The sequence below is a fragment of the Rhinatrema bivittatum genome, chromosome 14 (genome assembly GCF_901001135.1).
Source record: "Rhinatrema bivittatum chromosome 14, aRhiBiv1.1, whole genome shotgun sequence".
In the NCBI taxonomy this organism is placed as follows: domain Eukaryota; kingdom Metazoa; phylum Chordata; class Amphibia; order Gymnophiona; family Rhinatrematidae; genus Rhinatrema; species Rhinatrema bivittatum.
In genome coordinates, this window is record NC_042628.1 from 8,109,288 (window position 1) to 8,125,006 (window position 15,719).

Sequence of the window (15,719 nt, forward strand, 5' to 3'; positions counted from 1 at the left end):
TTCTGGAATGTATCTACCTCTTCTCCTGGCAGCGTTTCCTGTCTAAGACTGATGCGGTACACAGAACTTTATGCAAGTGTAGTGTTGACGAGAGCAGGTTATGTTCACTTTTCTCCTGGGGTGTACAGTGATTATTATATTCTTCGAACGTTGCTATTTATAAATCTTTACGTTCTCTTTGATTTCTAGCAATTGTAGCTATCTGTCCCTCCCGATGCAGCGCATCCACGAAACACATTTTCCAGGCTATCTGTGAAAGTTTATTCCTAAAAGATTGACTAGATTACCGTTGGAATTGTAAAACAAATCACTGCCGTGGATGTATTATTATACTTCGACATTTTAAGCTGAATGAACTTTAAAATCTGTATTCTGCACTGCTCCTATTTGGTGACTTTAACTTACATGTCACAAAATATCATTGGAAAGCCACTGGCTCCATTTCACAGCCGAAGTGACCACTGTCCCCCACTCAGAAATGCTGAGCCATGAACAATGAAAGTGCAGGAAACATTATTAATGTTATAAGGATTCCTATTCACAGGTGATGCTTTTCTGTTTCGCTATTTCCAGTTGTGTAGCTCATTTTGGATCCTTACCTTGTATTTTTTTTTAGTTTCCTCCTCCTTTGAACTTCAGCTATATTGAAACTTGCCTCTTTTGGGCTATAGGGCCATGATACTTCTTGCAAAACAATATGGAGTTTCTTCCCCTGTATCTCCCCAAGTCAGTCCAGCCATGACAGTGACAGCCCTTGTCCAGGCACCACAAACCATAGCTCCTTCCAGAGCCTGGCTAATGGGGACCCTAAGTCTGGCCACTAGCTGTTGCTGTTATGTACTAACGGGGACTCCCTCTCCAATAAAGGCTGTGATTGCCCCCTCTGCAGCCCAGGGAATAGCTGACTTCATCATCGAACTCAGGTCCTCTGCATGGCAATGCCCTGAACTTGCCACCGAGCGGCTGGGCTGGCTCGCGCTTTGTCTTTTAAAGAGCCGGTACAACAACGGTGAGAGTGGAGTCTGGAAAGTTACTGAGACATTACTGAGCAGGAGAATGGAAAAATGTGCCCATCAGGCTGCCAATAAATGTAGCTGAGTTCCATCAAACCCTTCCAGATGGAAATAAATTCACAGAGAAAGAAGTGGTGTGCATACACGCAGACAGAAGAGAAGATGTTGGGGAGATACCCATTCCAGAGACTGCTTTCAAGGCTGATAATTCAAATGAACTGAACCAAATCATGATGAACCTGAAAGATGTGGTACGCCAGACTGAGAAAGGGAACAGTAGCAAATCGCCCGGGATACACCTCAAGGTTCTGAAAGAACTCAAAAATTACATGTCAAAACTATTACTAGTAATTTGTAACCTATCATTAAAATCATCCATTGTACTCCGATATTTAAAAAAGGCTCCAGGAGAGATTTGGGAAACTATAGACCAGTAAGCTTGACTTCAATGTCAGGAAAAATCATGCAAACTATTCTAAAGAACAAAATCACAGAGCATAAAGAAAGATATGGCTTAATGGGGTGCACAGTCAACATGGATTTACCCAAGGCAAGTCTTGCCTCACAAATCTGCTTCATTTTTTTGAAGGGGTTAATAACATGTGGATAAAGGTGAACCGGTAGATGTAGTGTATTTGGATTTTCAGAATGCATTTGACAAAGTCCCTCATGAGAGGCTACTAAGAAAACTAAAAAGTCATGGGATAGGTGACGATGTACTTTTGTGGATTGCAAACTGGTTAAAAGACATGAAACAGAGAGTAGGATTAAATGGTCAATTTTCTCAGTGGAAAAGGGTAAACAATGGAGTGCCTCAGGGATCTGTACTTGGACCGGTGCTTTTTAATATATTTATAAATGATCTGGAAAGGGGAATGACGAGTGAGGTGATCAAATTTGTAGATGACACAAAATTATTCAGAGTAGTTAAATCACAAGTGGATAGTGATAAACTGCAGGAAGACCTTGAGAGACTGAAAGATTGCGTGTCCAAATGGTAGATGAAATTTAATGTGGATACATGCAAGATGATGCACATAGAGAAAAATAACTCATGCTGTAGTTACACGATGGTAGGTTTCATGTTAGGAGCTACCACCTAGGCATCATAGTGGACAATACATTGAAATAGTTGGCTCAGTGTGCTGTGGCGGTCAAAAAAGCAAACAGAATGTTAGGAATTATTAGGAAGGGAATGGTGAATAAAACAGAAAATGTCATGATGCCTCTGTATCGCTCCATGGTGAGACCACACCTTGAGTACTGTCTACAATTCTGGCTGCCACATCTGAAAAAGATATAGTTGCTCTAGAGGAGATACAGAGAAAAGTGACCAAAATGATAATCCCCTTGATGGAACAGCTCCCCTATGAGGAAAGGCTGAAGAGGTTAGAGCTGTTCAGCTTGAAGAAGAGACAGCTGAGGGGAGATATGATGGAGGTCTACAAAATCATGAGAGGACTAGTATATTCTTTCTGATAATAGAAGGACTAGGAGGCATTCAATTAAATTAGCAAGTAGCACATTTAAAACTAATCAGAGAAAATTATTTTTCACTCAATGCACAACTAAGCTCTGGAATTCATTGCCGGTGAATACGGTTAAGGCAGTTAGCTGAGACTGAAATAATAAATGACCCTGAAAGCTCCTTATCCCAAATGTACGCTTGCACGTAAGGTTCAATCAGCTGTTTAAGGTATCCTGGCCCAGGATCTTGCCTAAACTTAAACGTCAAAACCATGATCTTAAATTGGATTTGTTCCTTAATTGGTAGTCAATGTAACTGTATTACCAGAGGTCAGGCACTCATTTGCCGGACGCTAGAAAAAAATCTGCCTTGCTGCCATGTTCTGCATTATCTGAAGATGCTGCACTGTACTGGAGAAACCAGCGCTTGAACCACCATTGAAAAAAACCCAACATATTTCTTAACCCCCATAGCTGACACAATTTATAGAATATGGACTTGACCTGGTTAGAAATATGAGATTGAAAAGACAACTCATGGTCTTACATTACCCCTAAATTCCTGACCTTGGATGAGGATTTTACTCTCTCTCCACTAATGAAGAGAATTCCTGGAGGAAAAACTTCTTCCTTCCCTGCGACAAAGATCCACTCAAATTGTTTCCATTTAAAATCAATTTATTTCTCTCAGTCCAAATAACCATCTTCTCTAAGCCCTTTTGAGCCAACAACAAAGACAAATTCAGATCTTGCCCCAAAGGCCACACCAACTGCACATCATAAAACCCAGCGAACAAATAAAGTGACCCAAAGAAGCAAAACATTTAAATTTAAAAAAATATATATATATAGAATAAAAGAGGAGACCTTTACCACAGCAGAACTATGTGAAAGAAAGGACTCAATCCATTGCAAAGCTAACAGGATCTCATGATCCGCTAGGTCAAACGCACAAGTTAAATCCCAAAACATCAACAGGGCTGTTGCACTCTTATCCCATCACCTGCCATGAACACTGTTTCGGAGTTAAAACCCTTTGCAAACCCTGACTGACATCAGTAAGAAGAGCACCGCTTACATACCACTTTCCCAGTCATTTTACACAGGACAGGGAGTTAGCACCATCTTCCCGATCCAAAGCTGTTTGGTTTGTTTTGGGGGTTGTGTTTTTTTTTAGCAAAGGAGAAATCACCATTTGCTCCAACTGGACCGGCACACAGCCCTCTGACAGAGCAGAATGTGTGATCATCAACAGATCCTCAGGCGCTTCTTTCATCATGGATCAAACACGCAATTCAAATCCTTACGGCCAAAATATTCGGTAACTCCAGGATGGAATTCCTCCAGCCCCTCAAATTCTCCATTAACCAAATCCAGGGAGCCTATCCTGTCTCCTACGAGTTAAAATGTTCTGTTTCCAAAACTGAACAAAATCACTTCCTGCCAATATAGTCTCTAGCACAACAGCCTTTCCCCACTAAATACATCTGAAATACTTCATAATGGTAATATTGACCCAAATGTTAATCAGCTTCTGCCTGATGCTATTAACTTGACAGTGGAGAAGAAAGAAAATAATATTTTTTCCAGGACATTGCTTGTCAGGAAGTGTGTTTGGCGAAGCCTTTATGATATCAATAATGGTGCACACTGCTACTGCCATAATCCATATTGTACAGGTCTTGACAGATAGAGCTGTGATGTGGGGATTTGCTGTACAATGAAATACAGAAATAATGAATACAAACAAACAAAAAAACAAACAAACCAACAACCCAAAAACCATTTCTCTTAAACTGACTGGCCGGTAAGACTCTGAATTATTGTGGATTGTGTGACAGGCTTAGATGGGTCACTTTATCTGATATACCGCCTTTCGATCGGACATCAAAGCAGTTAAAGATAAAAGCATCAGTAATAGAACAAAATATAAAATAACATCAAAAGTAAAAACACAACCAACAAAGCTCAGATTCACTTTCATGGGAGCATAAAATAAGAAGAGTGGGACCCTCCGTGAGGGGAGCGGCTTTATCTCTGCACCCTGGCGGTGGGTCTGCTTCACCCCCCATTCCCCTCTGCACCCAGATTAGAAAAGACGATAAAGCAGAGCCCTGGCCTGGCCGAGCTGGCCAAGTCCCCGGTGATGGTCAGAAAGTGATCGCTGCTGAGTGACCCAGGAAGCTCCTGGGAGCCCCGGGAGCTTTACCCCAGAAAACCCAACTCAGCCCCACCACAATGTTCCCCTCCCCCCCGCCTTTCAGGTACCTCGGGGGGGGGGGGGGGGAATCTCTCAGAGGGAGGACGCCCGCAAATCGCTGCCCACCCTGCAGGACTAAAACGGAAAAATGGCAAAATGCAAGTCAGTACAAGAGCTGCAGTAATATTCAGTTATTAGGAAGCGGGAGGCTGCAGGAGCTGATTTCATTATTTCGCTGCCTCTTTGGCTCTGGACGTTTGTGCTAATTCAACCCCAAGGCACGTCGGGCTGCTGGAGGGTTCTCTGGCCTGTTTTCTCGGGGTATCAAGAGGATGGAGCAGCAATCCTGCCCAGGTGAGGGTGGGTTTCTGTTTCATGAGACACAGAAGGCGCCTTGCCCGCCCCGGTTTAGCCTCTCAGCTGCAGCTCATTTCCCTGCCGTTCATCCGTAAAAATCGCATTGGACGTTTAATCAGGCAGACAGGGACTGGGGACTGACGGGGCGGCCGCTTCACGACTTCTGCAGAGATTTCATAGCCTGGCAGGCGATCCGAGATGGGCAACAGGGGCAGGAAGGTCACTTCCCCCCCCCCCCAACCCCACAGCTCAGGCTGGAAGCAGGGGGGGGGGGGGGCAGCGCAACCCCCCCCCCCCCGATTCCACCCTGGGCCACCTGCACGGGCTCAGTCAGGGAGAGGAGGCAGGAGGGCTGCAGAGCAGCGCCAGCCACCGGGAGGGAGCGTCGCCAAAGTGCTGATGCGGGGATTTGCCGCTATTTAGCTGCTGTTCCCGGGCTGCGGCGGTAGGAGGGAGTGGAGGGTTGGGAGAGCCACAGCCTCTCTCGCATTCCCTGTCAAAGTGCCGGCAAAAAGAAAAAGCAGCAGCAGCAGCAGCAGGAGGACGGCAGAGCCCGGCGCAGGGGCTGACAGACAGACAGACAGGCAGGCAGGGGCTCGGAGCCGATCGCCCCCCTCCCAGGCCGGAGATGAAAGCTGCTGAAGAGGGCAGGGAGCGTGGGGGGCTCCGCACACCCTAGGCTGCACCTGGGCTTCTGGACTCAGCGATCACACTTTGGCGGAATCGGGGGGGCCTTGGGGATTATAAGATACATTTTATTTTGGGGGGGGGGGGGTCCCTGGCTGCCCGGAATGGAGGGCTCCGCGCTCTGCCGCCGGCGGAAGGGAGTTTGTGCCCGGCAGGACAGGAGCGACAAACTGCAGTTTGCCACCAACTCTCGGCTCCTGGGCTGACGGAAAGGGGGAGCTGCCTGCAGCCAGAGGTAAGGAGGAGCCGCCGGGGCAGGGACCTCTCCCGCTTTCTTTCTTTCATTTGGAGCAAGTCCCCGAGGCAGGACGGGGACGGGGGAGGCTGGTGCTCCCCCCCCCCCCCCCCCCCCCATCACACTGCTTCCCACCTCCTGGAACCGCTCGCATTGCTCCTTCCTCGCCTGCCCTCACCCCAGCCTGGGAGGTACAAACGGGCCCCCTCCGCTGTCCCTTCTGCCCGAAATGCACTTCCTGCTGGTTCCTGGAAATATTCTTACCTTGCCACTTCCCTGGAAAACTCTGGAAGTGCCCTGAAACCCAAGGGTAAGACTTCAGGGGGCAAATCCCTGCCCTCCAGCCCTTTGCAAACCTGCCCCCAGGGTCTTCTCCTCAGGCCAGGCGGGGGATGCAGGTACTTGGGGCTTTGCCTTCCTGAGTAAATCCCGAGGGGAAATCCTGCTTTTCCCCCAGGAGAGGCAGTGCAATAAAAAAATAAGCCGGCTGGAGGCGAAGGAGAAGAGATTTCAGTGAGGGTGCCAAACTGTCCGCGATTCACCCCTTCCTTAGGAGCCAGCCACAAACATTGGAGAACTTCTGCTGGCCATGCAAGCTGCTTGTCTGCCTCCGGTTTTTAATGCAGAGATCACCACCCTGGCTGGGTTACATTTATGTATTTATGATAGAAGGAACTCAGCTTCTCATCTGAGAAATCTGGGAAGGGAAGCAGCTGCTTGCTGCTTTAATGGCTTCAGGTTGCAGTAGGTAAAGGTCCAGAGAGGGCCATTTCCGTGCAGGACCTTCCATCCCTGGTGTCTAGTTGGTGCTTCTTTGTCCTGGGTGACATCTGAGGGGCACTTTGGTAGAACATGTGAGGATCCTGACCAAAAACATTCAACAGGCAGGTACAGCAGTGACCCACACAGATGTGCTTACAGCTTGAGTCAGAATAACTTCGTAAACCATAGCAGGAAAAGACCAGTTGGCTCTTCCAGGCTGGCCAGATACTGGATACTTTAGCTCTCTCATTATCTGCTACCCCGGGTAGGTAAGCATACAAATTCCAGTTGCCCACACCAGCGCCAGTCCCCACCCCTCTCTCCCACCCAGCACCCAGGTTGTAGATAATACTTTTCAATTGGTCAAACTAAAGACAACTGTGACTAGCCTTGCAAAGCTGCGCTCCCCACCCAAATCTTTACGGAGGACCTCATGTTTATTTTGCACTGCAAAATGAAAATGGGTGAAAAATGTAGATGTTGCTGGCAACATTTGTCCTCTCATGATTTTGTAGACCCCCATCCTGTTGATGCCACATAAGCCCCACTTTCTTACGTGCAGCCTCTGACAGGTCATGTACATCCCAAACTTTGCATAATGATCGTGTTGATTGAACTAACGGTATCCCAACATGCAAAGTTCCCACCCTAAGCAAAGCAGGGAGCTGTCTCGGCTGCCCCAGAGGCCTCTCTGCCTCCCTCTGAGCCTGACAAAAATGTGTTCTTACAAGACTGGAAACTCTCGCTGAAGCCCTGGATCCCTTTCCACAACGGGGCAAAGTCCCAGTTACAGCCAGTTCTTTTCAGGGTAGATTTCTTAGGAATGGTAGTAGCTGGGAGCTAGCTCACGGGTTCATTTCATCAATCTCCCCATCTAAAGGTTAATGGTTCCATCTAATTCCTGCTCGGAGCTTGCTCAGTCCAGGCCGTGGAGGTGTGGGAGACAGGGCTAATAATGACTGGAAGCATGTTATGATGATTTGTGGCTGGTGAGAGAAAACCTATTCCCTGCTGATCCTGCATAAAAAAACATGTGAAACTGAAAATGAAATAAATGGAAACGCAACGCATGATGTAACGTGTGTCTGAGCCCAGGACACATTCAGAATTGTTCACAGTCCATATGCATTGTGGTCCAGTCTACAGTATTTTTGAATGGCTCTGTTCTGTAGGTGTATAATTTTGTGTGGATGGCTATGTTTATACATATGTGTGCGTGTGTGAGTGTGAGTATATATATATATATACACACATACATACACACACACGCACACACACACAAATGTATCCACACATTCTACATATATAAGCATCCTGTACACATGTATTTGTGCTCGAGATAGTCCACGGTTATACAAATATCTGCATAACCTGCACAGACTTATATGTATGTACAATTGTATTTATACATGTAAATATTTGCATGAACATGTACTGTCTCATGCATACATGTGTACAGGATGCAGAACATGTCCAGGATGTGTGTGTACAAGATGTAAAATGCATGTGTATGTTTGTGTGTGTGTTTTGCACACATCTATGGTTTACATATTTGCTATCACTTGTTAGGGGTCCTGAGGACTGTGTCTTTAATTGCACCCACTGAGCAGGATGTGCTGAGGGGTTTCACTGATTTTATTCTGTGGGGGAAAAAAAAATTAGTACATCTGGTCCTTTGTGTTCAAAGTTAAATTTAGATATGAGGCATCTCAGAGTGCACCCTTCCCCATTAAAAACAGTAACAGAGCTTCGTCCCAGAGGAGGGGAGCCTTTCAAGGACCTGGAAGCCATAGTGTTGTGGGGAGGAGCGTCTCTGAGGCATCTCTTCACTCTCAGCCAATCAGAACAGGTGCTTCAGGAAAGCTGATCCCTAATAATTCTACAATGACTAAGCCAGGGGTGGCCAATTCTGGTCCTCAAGAGCCACAAGCAGGCCAGCTTTTCAGGATATCCACAATGAATACGCGTCAGGTAGATCTGCAGGCCATGCCTCCACTGTATGCAAATTTATCTCATGCACATTCATCGTGGACATCCTGAGAACCAGGCCTGTTTTGGCCTCCAGAAGGCTGGAGTTGGCCATTCCTGGACTACGCATTATGTTGACCTTTGACCGGCTCACTTGCCTCTATATTGACACCATAGATATTTTTTACTTTGATGTTTGTCTTTTAATTCACTGGCTTTCAGTTTAAAACAGGGGCTTCCCAAACCTGCCCCGGGGACCCCACAAGCAGTCTAGTTTTTCAGGGTATCCGCAATAAATATGCATGAGCTGCACATACCAAGTCTCCAGGGTATGCAAATTCATCTCATGCATATTCATTGTGAATGTACTGAAAAACCCAACTGGCTGTGGGGTCCCCAGGACAGGGTTGGGAAACCCTGATATAAAATGAGTTCCTCTGCAGAAGTTACTTAGAGAAGAGCCTTGCTCCCTCTTCCGCCTGGCAGGGCAGCCGGGTGTCCCTCATTGAGGGCTCCGTATCTGAGGGCAGCAGTCTCTCTGTGCGTAAGCAGCGTGGGGAGCCCATGACCTGGCCTCTCTCACCCTGAGAGAAGATACTGCAAACACAACCTGGAGCCAATGATGAAGAGGCTATTGTGTAAAACAAAACAAAACAAAAAAATCAGCTTTGATGGCCCAAAGAATCATTTGAGCGAGCCGGGAACCAGGGAAGCCAAGGTTCAAATCCTACTTCTCCCAGAATATGACGTCGCCGCCTAGGGCGTCTGAACACCCTCGCACCGGCACAGCGTACGACTTGCACTGCGAGTCCTCCAGAGCCAGAATATGACGTCGCCGCCTAGGGCGTCTGGACACCCTCGCACCGGCTCAGGGTACGACTTGCACTGCGAGTCCTCCAGAGCCAGAATATGACGTCGCCGCCCAGGGCGTCTGGACACCCTCGCACCGGCACAGGGTACAACTTGCACTGCGAGTCCTCCAGAGCCAGAATATGACGTCGCCGCCTAAGGCGTCTGGACACCCTCGCACCGGCACAGGGTACAACTTGCACTGCGAGTCCTCCAGAGCCAGAATATGATGTCACTGCCTAGGGCGTCTGGACACCCTCGCACCGGCACAGGGTACAACTTGCACTGCGAGTCCTCCAGAGCCAGAACATGACGTCGCCGCCCAGGGCGTCTGGACACCCTCGCACCGGCACAGGGTACGACTTGCACTGCGAGTCCTCCAGAGCCAGAACATGACGTCGCCGCCCAGGGCGTCTGGACACCCTCGCACCGGCACAGGGTACGACTTGCACTGCGAGTCCTCCAGAGCCAGAATATGACGTCGCCGCCTAAGGCGTCTGGACACCCTCGCACCGGCACAGGGTACGTCTTGCACTGCGAGTCCTCCAGAGCCAGAATATGATGTCACCGCCTAGGGCGTCTGGACACCCTCGCACCGGCACAGGGTACAACTTGCACTGCGAGTCCTCCAGAGCCAGAACATGACGTCGCCGCCCAGGGCGTCTGGACACCCTCGCACCGGCACAGGGTACGACTTGCACTGCGAGTCCTCCAGAGCCAGAACATGACGTCGCCGCCCAGGGCGTCTGGACACCCTCGCACCGGCACAGGGTACGACTTGCACTGCGAGTCCTCCAGAGCCAGAATATGACGTTGCCGCCCAGGGCGTCTGGACACCCCCGCACCGGCACAGGGTACGACTTGCACTGCGAGTCCTCCAGAGCCAGAATATGACGTCGCCGCCTAGGGCGTCTGAACACCCTCGCACCGGCACAGTGTACGACTTGCACTGCGAGTCCTCCAGAGTCAGAATATGACGTCGCCGCCTAGGGCGTCTGGACACCCTCGCACCGGCTCAGGGTACGACTTGCACTGCGAGTCCTCCAGAGCCAGAATATGACGTCGCCGCCTAGGGCGTCTGGACACCCTCGCACCGGCACAGGGTACGACTTGCACTGCGAGTCCTCCAGAGCCAGAACATGACGTCGCCGCCCAGGGCGTCTGGACACCCTCGCACCGGCACAGGGTACGACTTGCACTGCGAGTCCTCCAGAGCCAGAACATGACGTCGCCGCCTAGGGCGTCTGGACACCCTCGCACCGGCACAGGGTACGACTTGCACTGCGAGTCCTCCAGAGCCAGAATATGACGTCGCCGCCCAGGGCGTCTGGACACCCTCGCACCGGCACAGGGTACGACTTGCACTGCGAGTCCTCCAGAGCAAGAATATGACGTCGCCGCCTAGGGCGTCTGAACACCCTCGCACCGGCACAGCGTACGACTTGCACTGCGAGTCCTCCAGGGCCAGAATATGACGTCGCCACCTAGGGCGTCTGGACACCCTCGCACCGGCTCAGGGTACGACTTGCACTGCGAGTCCTCCAGAGCCAGAATATGACGTCGCCGCCTAGGGCGTCTGGACACCCTCGCACCGGCACAGGGTACGACTTGCACTGCGAGTCCTCCAGAGCCAGAATATGACGTCGCCGCCTAGGGCGTCTGGACACCCTCCCACCGGCACAGGGTACGACTTGCACTGCGAGTCCTCCAGAGTCAGAATATGACGTCGCCGCCCAGGGCGTCTGGACACCCTCGCACCGGCTCAGGGTACGACTTGCACTGCGAGTCCTCCAGAGCCAGAATATGACGTCGCCGCCCAGGGTGTCTGGACACCCTCGCACCGGCTCAGGGTACGACTTGCACTGCGAGTCCTCCAGAGCCAGAACATGACGTCGCCGCCTAGGGCGTCTGGACACCCTCGCACCGGCACAGGGTACGACTTGCACTGCGAGTTCTCCAGAGCCAGAATATGATGTCGCCGCCTAGGGCATCTGGACACCCTCGCACCGGCTCAGGGTACGACTTGCACTGCGAGTCCTCCAGAGCCAGAATATGACGTCGCCGCCTAGGGCGTCTGGACACCCTCGCACCGGCACAGGGTACGACTTGCACTGCGAGTCCTCCAGAGCCAGAATATGACGTCGCCGCCTAGGGCGTCTGGACACCCTCGCACCGGCTCAGGGTACGACTTGCACTGCGAGTCCTCCAGATCCAGAACATGACGTCGCCGCCTAGGGCGTCTGGACACCCTCGCACCGGCACAGGGTACGACTTGCACTGCGAGTCCTCCAGAGCCAGAATATGATGTCGCCGCCTAGGGCATCTGGACACCCTCGCACCGGCTCAGGGTACGACTTGCACTGCGAGTCCTCCAGAGCCAGAATATGACGTCGCCGCCTAGGGCGTCTGGACACCCTCGCACAGGCTCAGGGTACGACTTGCACTGCGAGTCCTCCAGAGCCAGAATATGACGTCGCCACCTAGAGCGTCTGGACACCCTCGCACCGGCACAGGGTACGACTTGCACTGCGAGTCCTCCAGAGCCAGAATATGACGTCGCCGCCTAGGGCGTCTGGACACCCTCGCACCGGCTCAGGGTACGACTTGCACTGCGAGTCCTCCAGAGCCAGAATATGACGTCGCCGCCTAGGGCGTCTGGACACCCTCGCACCGGCACAGGGTACGACTTGCACTGCGAGTCCTCCAGAGCCAGAATATGACGTCGCCGCCTAGGGCGTCTGGACACCCTCGCACCGGCACAGGGTACGACTTGCACTGCGAGTCCTCCAGAGCCAGAATATGACGTCGCCGCCTAGGGCGTCTGGACACCCTCGCACCGGCACAGGGTACGACTTGCACTGCGAGTCCTCCAGAGCCAGAATATGACGTCGCCGCCTAGGGCGTCTGGACACCCTCGCACCGGCACAGGGTACGACTTGCACTGCGAGTCCTCCAGAGCCAGAATATGACGTCGCCGCCTAGGGCGTCTGGACACCCTCGCACCGGCACAGGGTACGACTTGCACTGCGAGTCCTCCAGAGCCAGAATATGACGTCGCCGCCTAGGGCGTCTGGACACCCTCGCACCGGCTCAGGGTACGACTTGCACTGCGAGTCCTCCAGAGCCAGAATATGACGTCGCCGCCTAGGGCGTCTGGACACCCTCGCACCGGCTCAGGGTACGACTTACACTGCGAGTCCTCCAGAGCCAGAATATGACGTCGCCGCCTAGGGCGTCTGGACACCCTCGCACCGGCTCAGGGTACGACTTACACTGCGAGTCCTCCAGAGCCAGAATATGACGTCGCCGCCTAGGGCGTCTGGACACCCTCGCACCGGCTCAGGGTACGACTTACACTGTGAATGCCTGAATGCAACTGGCCTTAAGCCTCCAGGTTGAAGAAGTGCAGTAATCAGAGCTAAAAATGCAAATCCACATAAACAGTTCTTGATCTGGCCCACTTGGAGCGGGATAGAAGGAATCTGCCACCTTTAGATTTTGGAAAATGCAAACTCTGCGGGAACTCTCATTTCTTTCTTATCGTCTCTCTCTTGCATTACCCACTTGCAGGTTGCCTGTTTACTCTCTCTCTGCTCTCTTTTCTGTTGCCTGTCTCTCGCTCTCTGTTTGTTCCTGCCTCTGTGTACATCCTGTTATTCCCACTCTCTGCCCCTGGAATCGTTTCTGATCCTTTAATCCGGCAGTGGGTGCCTTGTTCTCTCTCCTTCACCCATTCTTAATTGGTCCCTCTGCTTCTCTCCCTCTGGCTTTGCACCTCTTCTGCTGCTGCCTCCCTCTCACACTCGCTGACCCCCTTCCCTGCAAGCCTCGCTCGATTCCATAAATGCACATGGAGGCATAGCTCAGCCCCATCTGTTCTTTACCTGCCTCAAGTGCTCTGGTCCCATCCTCTTCCAGCATGCCCACGAGTCCCAATCCCGGCTTCTTCTGCCCCTTGCATGCGGCAGATGCAGTTTTTACAGCCCCTGAGAAGTGCGGTCCCGTTGGTTGCTCAGCAGCGACACCCACTGGCCAGAGGCGGTGGTTGCATAAGGAACTGCAGTCCCCGAGGATGGTCACCGCCGCAGCTGGGCTCGAAGGGACAGGTCAGGCATTAAAGATGGGGGGAGGGGGAAGAATCTGAGGCAGTTCTGAACGAAGGCGCATGACGCCAGAATGCCAACAGACATAGAAGTCCACGTTTTGTTTTTTAAACGACTGGGGATGCTAAACTCAATAATAATAAAAAAAAAATATCCCTCCCTGTACACAGTGAAAGGGTTTGGTCTGCACCCACAGCACTGGCGTCTGTGCCAGTATTGGCCAGTTGGGAATGAACTGGAAACCTAAAGAATCGGGAGAAAAGCTCCAGTCAAAATCTAAAGGCAAGTTCCGGCAGATGTGCCTCTGCCCTGCAAGCTGCTGGCAGATACTTGCTTATAACTCTATTTATTTTTATTTAAAAGAATGTTATACACCGTCCACCTATGCGGGTAACAATAATGAAAAATGAATTACAATAAGACTATGCATAAAATATGACTAAAACCCAACAGTATAAGAACACAAGAACAAGTGGTCAGCTCTGGAAAAACCAACAATCGAATGCCTGCCTGAATGGTTAAGTTTGTAGCAAGCTTTTAAAGGTATTAGTACACTCAGTAGTTCTCAACTCAAAAGGCAAAGAATTCCAAAACACAGGGCCAGCAACAAAAAATAATGTTTCTTAGAATTCAGTGAGGCGGACTTGGGGAACAGAAGGAACGTCCGAAAGACCTCTCTGCAGGGCTCTCAGATTTTGGTCTGGATTAACCCAGGGGAAAGAGTCCATTTTAAGCATTTTGTGAATTAAAAACTCAGTTTTATCCTGGATTCTCTGTTCAATGAGTAGCCAACGAAGGTCTGTAAGGACAGGAGAACTGTGTTCTCTCCTATTCAGGCTCCAAATGAGCCGAGTGGCAGAGTTCAAAAGGCCTTGTAGGGCCCTTACGAGATACTTTGCAAGTCCTAACAACAGGACATTGCAGTAATCAATAGCAGGCAAAAGAAGAGATTGCACTACCGAGGAAAAAGTAAAGCTCTGAAGGGCCGTACAAGCCTTAGTTTGTAATAACCAGGTTTCACTATAGATTTGACTCAGCTCTTCCTATTCAGGTTAGAATCGCGGCCCAAGATGACGACACAGGAATAAAAAACAACTGCATGCCATCTGCGGAGATTCGGTGTCCTGAAGAGAGGCCAGCGAGGAGTTTACAAAGAGGCACCATGGAGATGTTAAAACGTGGTGCAGACAACGCTGAGCCCTGTGGGACTCCCGATTCCACTGGATAGCAGGGAGTCGTTGAGTCCTATCAGAACCGGACTCCAAAATCATGCACAGGTAGAAGGGATTCATTTTTCTCCTCTTTTTTGTTTTGTCCAATTTGTTATTTTTGTAAATCTATTGGAGTTGTTTTTGTCTGTCGCTACTGAGGTTATAATGGGAAGGGACAACCATAAAACGAACCATAAATTGTGGGCAGCATGTGCATGTGTGCCTGGAAGCTTTTCTTAATCAAGCCATTGGCACCCAACACAACAGAAACTATTTCCGTAGCTTTCTGCCACATTTTCTTGGTCACGGAACCCTCACTATCTTCTCTCTCGCCGTAGGCTGTACAGGATAATCGTTTGGTACTGATGCTTGTATCAGCAATGTCAGGCTAGTGGTTTTCTCCTTTACCACATGTCTGGGCTTCTAGCATTGAGCTTGATGCCAGAAAGGTCCCAGGTGATCACAGCTTGTGCTGCTGCGGTGATGTTATGGTGTTTACACGGTTCCCGGCGGATCAGCTGTGCCACCTTTCTGCATATTTAGGTCACCCCTTTTCTTTGTGGCTCATGAGGAGTTACGTCCAGGTACACTAGGTATTTTACCTGTTCCTAGAGGGCTCACAGTCTGTCTGTGCCTGAGGCGATGGAGGGTGAAGTGACGTTTGCCCAAGGTCATAAGGAGCGTCGTCGGTGGGATCTGAGCACTGGCTTCCCTGCTTCTGAGCGGACTAGGCCACTCCTCCTGACATCAGCACCTCACACCCAGTGATGAGGCCTGTGCAACCATTTCCAATTCAGTTTTACAGAACCTGCATTTCTCTGTTTTCTTCCTGTGCTGGCCGTGAAGCTTCTTGCCTTTAGTTCACTG

General features: G+C 50.5%; 1 protein-coding gene across 2 annotated transcripts in view; it reads left to right on the forward strand.

The window, feature by feature from the left end:
* Positions 1-5,505: 5,505 nt before the first annotated feature.
* The window catches only part of LOC115076132 (ATP-sensitive inward rectifier potassium channel 12), a 28,020-nt gene continuing 17,806 nt past the window's right edge, over positions 5,506-15,719 (forward strand). Inside the window, exons 1-2 of one of the 2 annotated variants that reach the window (XM_029577261.1) lie at positions 5,506-5,959; positions 14,693-14,918. The gene's annotated coding sequence lies outside the window, so the exon portion shown is untranslated. The remainder of the gene's footprint in view (positions 5,960-14,692; positions 14,919-15,719) is intronic. The other variant, XM_029577260.1, reaches the window with a different exon arrangement.